Source organism: Drosophila erecta, unplaced genomic scaffold (assembly GCF_003286155.1).
Source record: "Drosophila erecta strain 14021-0224.00,06,07 unplaced genomic scaffold, DereRS2 tig00000021-arrow-pilon, whole genome shotgun sequence".
Lineage (NCBI taxonomy): Eukaryota > Metazoa > Arthropoda > Insecta > Diptera > Drosophilidae > Drosophila > Drosophila erecta.
The window spans coordinates 13422450-13435821 of NW_020825198.1; positions in this window are offsets into that span (position 1 = coordinate 13422450).

A 13372-nucleotide genomic window follows, 5' to 3' on the forward strand; every position below is an offset into this window, starting at 1 on the left:
GTCTATTGATAACAATTACCATGTGTAACGCTCGATTAATTCCATTTTGGCTAAAGATAGGTCTTCATTTAGATACCTAAAGCCAATAGTCAAACTAATATTTTAAGATTGTGTGTATGCTCGCATCAAATGATAGGGAATTGAGTTATTTGCAATGGAAAATCCGCCAAAAGCCGGAAACTATGCCATACTGCTCTCAAAGCCACATGCAAATTAAATTACGATCCCAATCCGATCTGCGACAGGCGAGTCTCTGACTTTCCCATGTGGCCATGTGCCCAGTGTCCTTGTACCACATGACGTATGCGCGTTATTAATGCGATCAGCATAAATACATGCACAGGCAATTTATATGCGCAATTTTATGACAATGGCTGTGTCCTGGCTGTGGATGTACGACTATATGTACACATGCATTCGCATCCATGTTTACTTTAATTACAAGCCAGGTCCTTGTCCATTTGCCTCTGGAGCCGTTTAATTGCCGCCCGATGAAGGACAAGTTAAGAGAGGGCTGATGGATTTTGTTGATTGTGTGCCAAGAGAGAGACGATTGACAAATTAAATTGCTTATTGATGAGAGACACTCGCACAACATATACCCACATGTATATGTACATATGTATAGTTGGGCAAATTTGTAGAGGATAAAGTTGAAAACTGCCTACGTAGTGGGGCTTTTAGTCGTCGTCACCGAAAATGAAATAAGTGCATAATGGAAATTTGCGAAAGCCAATTTTGTAATAATTTAAATTGAATATTTATGTTGGCCCTCCATGCGCACAAACATATACATACACACGTGTGTGTGGGCACTTCATTTATAATCGACTGCAGGCATTCAACTCAAGTGGAGTTTCGGCGGTTTGGGGCATACATATATGCATACTACATTAGTTTTCGAGTGGTTCGCATCTGCCTATTTGCATATGTGTATTTGTCTTTTGCCAATGAATTGCTAAAACACATCCCCGCCCCGGCAATCACACCCTGCCCCTCGGGCGACGTCAAAACTTCAACTGTCATAACACTGACATTGATGAGGATGATGAGGATGATGAGGAGAGGAAAGGCTGTGGAGCTGCAGACGAAAAGCCATTTAAATTAGAGCCTGTTTGCCTTGCATTAGGCCAAAAACAAATATGCAGAGCACCGAAGTCGGAGGAGTTACCACATACCAAAGACCAGATTGGCAGGATATCGCCGGTCCAGGGTTGTGATAAAAATCGAAAACCAAAGTGCAGCTAGAATCAATGAAACTGTCGAAAGTTGAAGCGGCATTAGATGATGTCAAAAGTGCCCAAGTGACGAGCTCCGAACGAGTGCAAGATATTCTACCAAAAAGACAAGCTAGAACATAGAAAATCGAAATTAATGCCAGCTATAAAAAGCTTTTCGCACAGACATTTTCCGCCTCACCATCCTCGGGCTGGAAAACGGCTCTTAATGCCAACGCAAAATTGCATTTTCAGTGCAAATCAATAAGACTTCATATTCAAGCCAGTTTTGCCTCAGTCTTCGGTACCACAGCACTACATTCACAAACTGAAGTGTGCGGCTGAGTTATGCTTTCGATGGGTTTTCTGTATATTGGGATTTGAGAAGATTATTTTTGGTTATTTTGTTGTGTTTGCTCGTTAAATTTTAATTCCAGGCAAGAGTGCTTGAATTGGCCGAGAATTAGCAGAAGAAGCAGGCAAGTGAGAGGTGTGATGCTGGGATTTTTATTGTAAATCTTTTGAGTGCCTAATCTGATCAGAATTATGGGATTTCAATGTTTTGGCTTATTGCCCCGGCTAAAACTGCACTTGCACACGTGATGGATTAAGCAATGCTTTTTTGTAGACTGCGTTACCAATTACTTTTGGCCAGAAGATGGTGAAATCTTAATTTTAAATAGTAATCCCAAGGAATTGTTTAAGTTGGACAGCTGAGTTAGCGAGCTAGCACCTCATACAACCGATTTAATATTCAACAACTGATTTCGATTTCAATTCTGTGCACATCCAACAATCTCCATTAAGTTCATCAATACGAAACTTGAAAAGCGCCAAGCCGAAGCAGAACCTCAAGAATTTGAGCCACTTCATTGACTCCATCGGCTCCTCCGGCACTTCAAGCAGCCATTTCCGCCAAAATCCCCGCGAATTGTCAACTTTATTTCAATAAGCAGGGGCAACCCCAGCCCCAGAGAACCCAACTAAACCCATTTAAATATCAATCAGCAGCTTAACACCTGAACCTGCGGAAAAGCGTCCTTTTGCTATAACTTGTGCTCCATTTGGCCCTTGGTCCATTTGGAATTCTAAGCAATTTGCTTATCTGCTTAGATTAAAACGCTGGCCGCAAGTGGTACCATCATCCAGGGCTGGATCCATGAAATAATAATTAGCATAGCTCGAAACTCATTTTGAGGCAACTGGCGGCACTCTGAAATTTATCATTTCCATAGTCCATGAAACATATTGAGTTGGAAAACCCCCTGCCCCAGCAAACTCCCATTGTTGCTGTGTGGAAATGGGAATTCATAACTTCTGTGCATATTATTAGGGTCTGAATGCTTGGACTGCCAATGAGAGTCAATGACTGCCATCCATTCTGCCATTCAGGCAATCTGCCTTGCCCACGATACAATTGTTCAGCTGGAAGCAATCAAAAATGTTGATAAAATAATTTCAAATTCCATTTATATCCTCAAGGACAATTTGCCATTCACCGGGTACTAATAATATTATCAACAGCCCCGCCGTTCGTTGTCCGCCATTCATTTGATTCAACCCCGCCCGTAAGTCCTCCTCCATGGAGGCAAATTTGTCAGCAATTGAAATTCACCAAACATTTTGAATTTGTTTGCCTGGCTACACTTTGGACGGGTTCTCGTTCGCTGGTTTTCAGCTTCTTCCATCTGCCCAGCAGGCACATTTTGCATTTTCTCCTCGACTCTTCGGCACATCCGCGGAGTGCGGGGCTCCTGGGGATCCGGCGATTCATCGATTCCACTTGGAGTACCCCGCTCCGCCGACTCCGCGGTGTCACTGCACCGAGTATTGGCCCGGCACCCACTGTTTCTGATTTCAATCCGCAGCGTGAATATGCAAATACGCCAGCTGCGAGGAAAAGGAGCCCCTAAAATCCCCAAAAAGTGTTCTGGTCCAACAAAGGAGACTGCAATGGGAAGTTGTGAAAGTTTTTCGGCTAACCGATACCCTCTTATCACCAGTTTGAACTCTTTTACGATTGGTTTTATATTCTGTGCATTTGGCAAAGAAGTGCAGAAAAACTTAACTTAATTGGGGCTCCTGCATTTTATAGTAATTAACTTATTTATTGCTTTGCTCCAAAAGGAAGCCTACTAAAATGAGTCGAGAATATGCCCCAGCTGCGGTCAGTCCATCAACTGCCAGTGAGTACTGTGCTAGCAAAGACGCTACCGCAGAACGTGCAAAAATGCAATTGCATATTCAAGTTTTGCACTTGAAATTCACCGATTTGTATCGCTCGGCGCTCGTATGAATGCCCAAAAAAGCTACTCCCCCGCTGGAAAATAGGAAAACCTGGGCACGAAACGGAAGCAGACAGGAGTCAGGGATGGCGAAGGGGGGCCTTTCCACCACAGGGTGTCTAGCATACAACCGGCGAGATAAATCTTTAGTCTTTGAACAAATGTTTGTGCATATTTGAACTTGGCCAGGCCCAGTCTCCAAAAAGAAGCCCCCGCCCAAAGCCGGGGTCTCCGCAGCCAGGCCAATTTAAAATTGGCAAAAGGTTAAGCCAAAAAACTAACAATCCACCGAAAATCGAAGGGAAGGAAAGGGGGAGCAGCTGGCACGCTGATGGCATGCATAATTAGATGGAATCCTTGTTGTTTCCACAGGGAAATTGTCTTGTGCATAATCAGGAAGAAGGGAGTGCATTGATTTGATGATTGAAAAGGGGGATAACTGCGGTCCTTACCTCTCGAATTATGCAAGAATATGTGCCCGGAATCTATATTATTTAAGATTCAAAGCAAAATGTAAGATGTATTTGATGAATACCTTTCAAGGTTCTATTTCTTGTACAGCCTTTGGTGAAAATTTGAAAAACCCACATTAGCTAAACCAAGAAAATTGTTAACTAAATATAAGCAAACCATTTCCGCCAGACCTACAAATACCTAATAGTTTCTACGATTCCTTTAAAGCCAGCAGATAAGGTTAACTCACCCCATAATGGCCAATAAACTCTTTGTCTGAGCTTTGGGCCAAAAGAAGACGTTAATGTTTATCCGGCTCAGAACGAAACACACATCCCGCTGCTCGTTAAATTTCATTCAGAGGGACCCAAAAATTGGCATAAAATGAGCTTTTTGTGTTCAAGCAGGACGAAATGAGCCAGAGAAGAAAATATAATGGAGGAGCCGAGCGTTTGCTGTGTGTGCTGACATTGATGTTGTCATCGCCCATGTCCACTTCTTTGTCCATGTCCATGTCCATGCTCCTGTCTTCTGTTTCCTCACCTCCCTGCCCCCTTTGATGTCCTTGCCCCACCGCCCCACCGCCCGATCACCCCGATCCCCTCATCAACGGCCAGCAAACGGACGCATGCCAATCGAGTGAAGTTTTCATCCGTTTTCCGTTTGCTATTCACTCGGCCCCCCGAAAAAGAGCAAAAAATAAAACAAAAAGGAGTCGGCAAAAAAAAGAAGGCCAAAAGAGGCCAAACGAACAATGTTGGCTGTGTGGCAGCCAATAATTTTCAGCCGGGTCGAAAGGACACAAGATGGCCAGGACACCCAGCGATTGGCGCCACACATATGCAACTAATTGATATTATATGAATGATATGTTAAATACAAATTGCCAGCACATGGGCACCCTCGTGCAACAACTGCACATTATTTATTCGCTGGCATAATGAAAAACGATTTCGGCCCAATGGATTCTCAATTAACTGGGGTCGTACTGGCGAAAAAGTTGATTGCCAGCGAAGTGCGAAAAAACGGATATGGAAGTAACAGAAAAACCGCAATTTCTTGAGAAAATACATGTTTGCAAAAAATATATATAAGCATTTGTTTTAGAAATTATTGTATTTATGTTAAGAGTATCTTAAGATATCATTTTCAAGTATGCACATATAGTAGGGTTTTTACCTGTGAATATCCCCTGGTGTTGACTTCGGCTCAAAGTGTCCCCTGTTGGGACAGATTCCCCCGGACAGTGCTACTCTCAATTTGCATAAACAGAGTGCAACACGTCAGCCGTTTGCTAATCTGCCAGCAGCCTTAAAAGTGCACTTACCGAGCAAGCCGGCTTAAATGCCAATTAGTTGCCACTGAGGTAGCGCCGCCCCCTGCGAAGCCCGCTGATTGTGGCACTCATTATCCGTGGCAATTGGAAAAGTCCGAAAATGCAAAGCCAATCGGCAACAATGACGCGTCTAATTAGTCAGCCTGAGCCATCGCCATCGCCATCGCCAACCCGAACACGATTTCCCCCGGGGTTCTGGCCAAGTTAGCTGCTCCCTCCCGGAGCGGAGTGCTCCGAATTCACGCCTTCGCCGGTTGGCCGGCATTATAAAATATTTCGCGCTGCTTTTCCTTGTTCCCGTCGAGTGGGAATTAAACAAATTTATTTGCGAATCGAGAGCGGGCCACGCTGGTGTGCCAAGGAGTCGAGTTGACTTAATTTGGCCAACAACCACGGCGGCCCCAGTCTGGCTTTTGGTCGAAAATTTATTAACACTTTTCCCTCTCGCGCCGCTCGACGGCTGTGCTCTGCGTGACTGTTGCACAGTGTTTGACCCTTCGCCTCCAGACATTAGATAACAATTCCCTTTGGGTCCCCCCGTTTTTGGGCAGCCCCTTAATCCCAGCGACTGGCGTCCATGTAATTTTCGCTGTTGCAATTTCGAGCATGCGAATGCGGCACGAACTGCTGCAAGAGTCCCCCAACTTTGGCTTTTAATTAAAAAGGTCACTTTCGAGTTCAGTTTATGCTGACGCCGCCAAAACTCCGACAGCAATGATTCTGTGGGTGGCAGCACTCGGAAAAATTCTTGATTTTGCATTTAAGGCAATGCTGGTCACACTGTATATTTATATTTAATATTTTCTTTGGGCTGCATATAGCCTTTTTTCAAATAATTTTTAATTCTTTTATAAAATTAAACAGTAATTTAGAGGCTCTTTAAGGCTTGAACTGCCAAATTACACAAAATCACTGACATGTGTCTGTGGCAAGTTGCCTCAGTTCCCCCGAAATTCCTTCCTTCCTGCGAAGTTCATTTTTGTGACACATTGACAAATGCTTTTGCACGCCACAAATCGTTAATAACACATACCAAATGGCAATGCCAATTAAACGCCTGACATGAGCACATGGACTCCGACTCCGACTCCAACTCCAACTCCATTTTTGTGGGGCTTCCCTTTGTTTTGGCGGCTGCTTTGCATTTGGTTTTGGCCATGTCTTTGGCTCTGGACTTGGCTTTCGGTTCCGGTTCGTCGCCCGCTGTTTTCCCTCTGCCAGTGACATACAAATTTTGGAACCATTTCGGGGGACCATGGAGCACCAACTTCTACTCCTGCTCCAGTTTTGGGGCGTCCAGTTCCACAGCCACCGTATCTACATACGTACATCCATATCCATTCATGCAGGGCGCCCGGCAACCGTGTTTTGTTAACGTAATTGACAACAACCATTGACAATCGCCCCAACCTCAAATGGTCATGTTCATGGCTCCTAAGCGGACGCCTTCTGCCCGTGTTCGCTGTCATTATCATCCTCCCAGGGAATCGGTGGAATTCAAAAAAGGCCAACGGTATCTGGGAAGTCCATGGTGGCGAAAACACAGCCAAATCGCCAGGCAATCGATGGCACTATCTGTTGATGGCCGGGCCGATTCAAACAATTATTAAAAACTATATGTTTGTTGGTCTATCCAAGTTGTAATACTATACTATACTATGCGCCATTGGTTCTGAATTTTTTAGGACATCTTTTCGAATGTTACATGGAGCTTTTGGAGTAAGCCCTTTCCCCTTAAAGGTTTAAATAATAACTTTGTTTACTAACTTTGTGCAACAATACCTCTCCAAGCTCGTAATTCGATACAAAATATATCGAACTTATTGCAGATATTTCAAATCACCCATTTTCCAGCCACCTAGGTTCAACTGCTGCATCTGCAAAATGTGTTCGCAGCCAATTGTCCATGGGTTCAGAAAGCAGTCATGGTCACAGGCAATTGCCAACAATTCAGACGCATTATTTATTCATTCCGATGCTGTTGACGTTGGTTTAATAGCTTGTTTAATATTTAGTTCGCGTTTACACAAAATGCGACAAAAAGCCGGACAAGCGCGTAATGTTCATATCTGTGCGTTGTGTTGAAAACTGAGATTTTCTATTGTTTATGCACAGCAGGATATATTATTCAAAACCCAACAAGGCAATAGAAACAAAGGTGCTGCATACGACGTCAAAATACCTACATTGAAACGGTACATTTATTTCAAATAAAATAAAGTGTATATTTAGGTAATGTAACAAAAAAATGTGTGTTTTTTGTTATTCCACCAGTTTATGGCTATGATAGAGTGGAATCATTTGAAAACTCTGAAATTTTGAAATTGATTTTGAATTTTTATTAGTGCCGAAACAGTTGTATCCAATGATTACTCTGCGACCGCTTTAATGAACGCCAAAATTTTGATTGCACTTATTAAATATTTTACAGCTTGTATCGTAAAAAGCGCCGCATTCACAATGTACAATCATTTCGATTAAAGGATGCGAGGCACAAAAAGGCAACAAAGGTGCATATCTCCTCCTTTCGGACTTTCGGACACAACAAAGCCGGTGTTGTGGCAAAAAGAAAATATGAATAACCATTCAATCAACCAGAAAGAACAACAATTTCAACGAGGGGAGCAAAAAATATGTCCAGTCATTAATATCGATGGATTACATGCGTTCAGCATTTTACGATATGAGCGCAAAATCGTTTTAAAAAATATGCGCCCCCGATATAAAGCGGCGAACCATATTTTTTACCATGCTTAAGCCGCACAAAATCGGGGGGAACACTTTACAAATGGGGAACGGCATATCGGGCATATTGGGCATATCGGACGTATCTGCTGCCTGTGACAAAAATCACCTCAATTAATTTAATTAGTCTGCGGTTCTGTCGGATTTTGCAGGCAGACGGCTCCTCCTGTTCTTCGCTTCTTTGCTCTGTTCAGTTGGGGGCTTTTTGTTTTATTTCCCCACGTGGGGTCCGTACCGTCAGTCAATTTCCAGAATGGTCACAGCATGACGAACCGCACTTTCATAACAAACAAAAACACAAACTGGGCAAAAAGCATAAACCAAAACAAAGTTGTAGCCAGTATCCCAGTATCCAGTTGATTTATGCTCCGAAAGTTCGTTGCCTTGCCTCGCGATAGTTATAAAATGGTTTTGATAAACGATGGTGTGCTGGAACAGCAAGATACATTTGACATCGCGGCCCGATCTTCATCTATATCCGTGGATATGCATACACTTGGCTCGGCGGGCAGTTGGAATTTATGGTTTCAAAATGCTTTTAAAGTGTTGAAATTTTATTCTCACTGAGATTTTAACGCCTCGGTACCGTTCTTTGTTCTGTTGTTTGGTTAGATACTATTGTTTAGGGCCAAGGAATGTAAACAAGTCTCCGGCACTTCCACTTCCAGCTGCTCCATTATGGGATCTCTTGATATTGAATTTCAATCTTTTTTATTGCGGCTGCTGCTGAGACGTTGAGATCAGTCAAAGAAAAGATCTTGTCTGTGTCTGTGGAGAATTTTCCGACTCAAATGCATTTGCATTTATGATAGCTTAGCGGAGATTTTCTAGTTTGTTTGGGCTTAGTAAATTCTATTAGGGGTAATATAAAACCTGTTTTAGTTACTTTACCCACGGCTATCTGCCATTAGAGTATTTTCCGTTGGACTCATTTACATTTAAAATTACATTTTTGTGGTTTGTTTTCCCTTCCTGGCTGCGAGTCATTTGACAAATCATTTCCTCTCTCTCCGGATTCGAAAATAAAGAAATTAATGCTTATCATTTATATGAAGCCACTCAAAATGCAAATGACCGCTTATCTATGGTTGTTTTTCTGTAACTTATAGAGACATTGGCGTTGAATCACCTGCTCTGCCGCAGATTTATCGGTTTCCTCCTCCCTGCGACCTCTGCCATTCATTTTCGATATTTGATTTATTTTAATTTGTAATAAATAACAAACTTTCGTTTGTGGGCAAAACCATATTTGTGGCCCAAAGCTATGGCCACGCCCTCGCCACCTTAATGGTTTTCCAATGCTAATGTGTGAGAAAAGCGGGCGGCAAAAGGCGAAAGAAAAGTGAGAGTCTCTCCGCAGATGAATTATGAAATTCGAACTCCATCGGATTGCTATTGAAACTCGAGTATTCTGCTTTTCGTTGAGGTTGGTAGCTGAAATTGATGAATGGAAAGCTGCGGCCGCTGAAATGCGGGCCACAGTGCGAGACATTAGTGTAAGTACAGAAACTTTGAGCAAACTTATTCAAACAGTTCATTACTCAGATATCTGTTAGCTTAAATACCAAATTTTTCGCTATGATACGCACTGTCTTGTGGTGAATGAAAGGGGTGTCTTAAATGAAGCTTTCCGTTGACTACTTGTATTTCTGTATCTTTGCCTTTGCGGTTAGTCTAATGTTTCAGTGTTGCATTGAAATTGCCATTCAAAAGGGTGTTGAACCTGAAGATAAAGGCACTCTCAAGGTATATAACTTACGGTTAAATATGTTACTTTAACAGGTTACTTTAATTATGGTGAAGTATGTGCCTTACTTTCTGTAATTTCTGCCATCTAAAATAAGAATTCATTTCAAAATTAATATACCCACTATACTTTTGTCTATCATCCAACTGTTATAACCTTCCTAATGAGATTATACTAAGTATTATAATCTTATCTGCCGTTTAATCTATCTCCGTGGACGCCCACACCTGTTCTTTCCCATTTAGCCCGTTAAGCACGTTAAGCCAATTATGCTGGCTAATAAAACTAATAAATCAAGCCGAAATTAACGCAGCCTGCACTCGCCGCAGTTTTTTTTTCCCAACTTTAACCCTTTATGTTGTTGTTGGAGGCCGCGGCAAATGAAAATGACATTAGCCAAGCGCCAGACCGCGGCTAGACAAAAAGCCAGACGCAACAATAAACAAAAAAAAAAAAAGAAAAACAAAAACAGGAAGGAGGGCTGCTGAGCGGGGCTCTGAAAAGGCAGTCAGTGCGAATGGGCATTCTCGAGAACACGCAAAACCACTCTTAACTCGTTTACTTTATTTATGGCCATAATTTGTTAGGCAAAAGGTCGAAAACTAAACGCAAAACTCAACCAAAAGGGCGCAGCTGGCGGAGGGGAAGTGGAGACGGGGCAAGGTGCGATGCATAATTAAGATAATAAAATATTAATTAAAATTAGGTTCATGCATATGCAAACACGAGGGGGTGATGGCCAAGAAGTATCCATACTGCCAAAGGTGGAGGAGACAAATATTTGCATGAGTCTCCATAATAATGACGTTGATTAGGACGATGATGCCGCTGTTGATAGCCTCGTTATTGGCCCGTCGACTTGCCTTTAATTATTTAATTAAAAATGCAGAGCAAACTTTGTCTTTGTTTTATGCAAATTTGCACATGACCAGCGCTACACACCTGCAAAAGCCTGTAAAAATTAATGCAAAGCCCCAAAGGGCTTAGATGGCCGGCGATTTAAGGAATGTCCGTCAAAATGGGAATAATTTAAAATAGATTCTCTATAAAATGCGGCATTGAAGTCAGCTGAAGAGGCCTAAGCTAAGGATTTTCCTCAAATGTTTCAGCAATTATTACAAAGCTTCTAAAAGGTAATTCAATTCATATATCAAATTTATTTATACCAATTTTTGGATAGAGAGTATTTCAATAATGCCTTGTTGCCAAACTGCAGATCACGTTTGCTAATTCCCGGTCTTAATCGGTCAACTTAACCCTCGTTGGCTAATGGAAATCCAATGTTTACCTTCAGGCTTAGGGCGTGTTTAAACACAGAGAAAGATGGAACAAAAAATTTGAGATATAGCCGCAAAGCGCGAAATCTGATACATTCGGCTTTGACTTTGCCCCTTTGCATAATTTATCTGGCTCTGGCTTTTTTTCTTGTTTTTTGAGAGTGCTTATGGATAATTTTCGTTTCGGGCCAACCGCTTAATCACCTTCACCTGACACATGTGGGCAACTAATTTGTGAATATTTCTTCCCTGGGCAATTGGAAATGTCAAGAGGAATAGCTGTGGGGATTGGGGCTCGGATACGGATTCGGATTCGGATTCGGCTTTAGCTGAGTTTGAGTTTATGGAGTGAAAGCGAAAGCAATCTACGGGTTCGGTAGACCAAAAATATTTGACACACGCATGTGGCGACCCTTGCTGCCATGATTGATGGGTGACCCCGATTCTCACCTCTCACCCCTCACCCCTCACCCCTGACCACTCTGCTCACTTTTTTGTTTCGCTGCATTAATTAACTAATTTAATTTTTGTTTGGCTTTTTTAGGCATTTACATCGAGTTCTCGTTTCAGAGTATGGAAAATTTATGCAGACACATATTTCGGTGAACTTTTTGGCAGAGTGAACGATGGGCCTTATCTCTAGCTTTTCACTCATTTCCCACTCCTCCCAGCATTTTCATAATTTACGCATACCCGGGGGCGTGACCATTGCATTTGATGGACCCACATGGTTTTTGACAGCGGGGGGAGGAAGGAAATAGCCAGATTGGCGCCATCAATTCATTGGTCCGGCCATTTTAAAATCTTTCTCTATTTTCCACGCGGTTCGGATGTATTTATTTGCATTTCTAATGATGTCCGTTCACAGATATCCCAATATCCCCAAATCCCCACTACTGCACCCCAACCGTCCGCATAAATCGCCAATCAATTTTTAGTGGATCTCCGGTCATTTCGATATGCACATGCACATAATGTCGGTACTTGTGCTCTTTTCCTATCATTATGATGAATGCAATTTGTGGCTGGCAAATGAACTAATTTTGCATAGACTAAAGGATTTATGGTTATGGCTTTAACTGCATATAAGGGAGATGGGAATATGGAAAGATTTATAGTTTATAATACTTTATTTCCAAGCTAGGCACAAAAAAAACTGCTGCTTGTTGAGATAATATTAAACTTTTTCAATTCGGGGCCATATTTATTTTAAAATTCAACGTTAATTCATTTTGCTATCTCTTTAAAAATATTTTTGTGCAGCCTGACATTCTTCGGCCTGCTTGGTGATTTTGCCACAAATATTTCATAATTTTCTGGCCGTTCTGCTGCCTCTGGATGCGCACCCAATTAAATTTGTGAATTTTCGCAAAAGCCAAACCAAACATTTTCGACCAAAAGTGGCCGACAAGACACAATGACAAGGATGTCAACGTTGCCGCCTTTTTAAAACGCAAATTCCATGAAAGCATTCAGCATGTCAACGTTTTGGTAGCCGTGTCTGGACCAGGTCCACAAAAGTTGGTAACACCAGGGACGCCGGTGGGGGCTTAGAAAAACATGAAAAATTTAAACAAGCCGGCGAAGACGAACATCCAACACTGGAATCGGTTCTCTCTGTGTTTTCGTCTGTCTGCAAAAATTGCAAGTGACAGGCAATTCATCATTCATTTGGTTTTAGACTTGACTGACTGACCAGCTTCGGTTCTGGATTGGTTCGAGATTCGAAAGCTGGAGCGATTCGGGAGCTGGGTATCCGGATTCGCCTCCATCGCATGATGATGATGATGATGATGATGGGGCGACTCCTTTTTTGTCTGTGGCATGCAATTTTATGGCCAGCAAACTTTTAGCATAGCCATCGCTTTGACAATTTAATGCATTTAAAGCTTTACAAGAGCAGGTCCTAGGCTGCCCAGCACGCAGTCTTGACCGCCCATGGTAAATGTGTACAGTGGTTGCGGTAGACTACGCAAAGAATAAAAAATCACTTAATGCTAGCAAGTGAAATATCTTGTACAAAGGCAAGCGAAGATTTTGTTTTAATGCAACTATTTATTATGATATCTTTATAAGTGGGAGTATAAAAATTGTAGAATGTGTCATATGGCACAGAACTTTCCATAGTTCAAGTACTCGTTAGTCAGTGCTGCCAAATGGAACATTTCCAAATGGAACATTTTACTGGGGATGCAATCAAGGCCACCACTTCTCCAACCCGCCTATTTAGCCACTTGTCTGTGCGATGCCACCCACCGTAGTGGGTTGCCTAGTGTTTCGGTCTTTGGGAATTTTAAATTGTTTTAATGCGT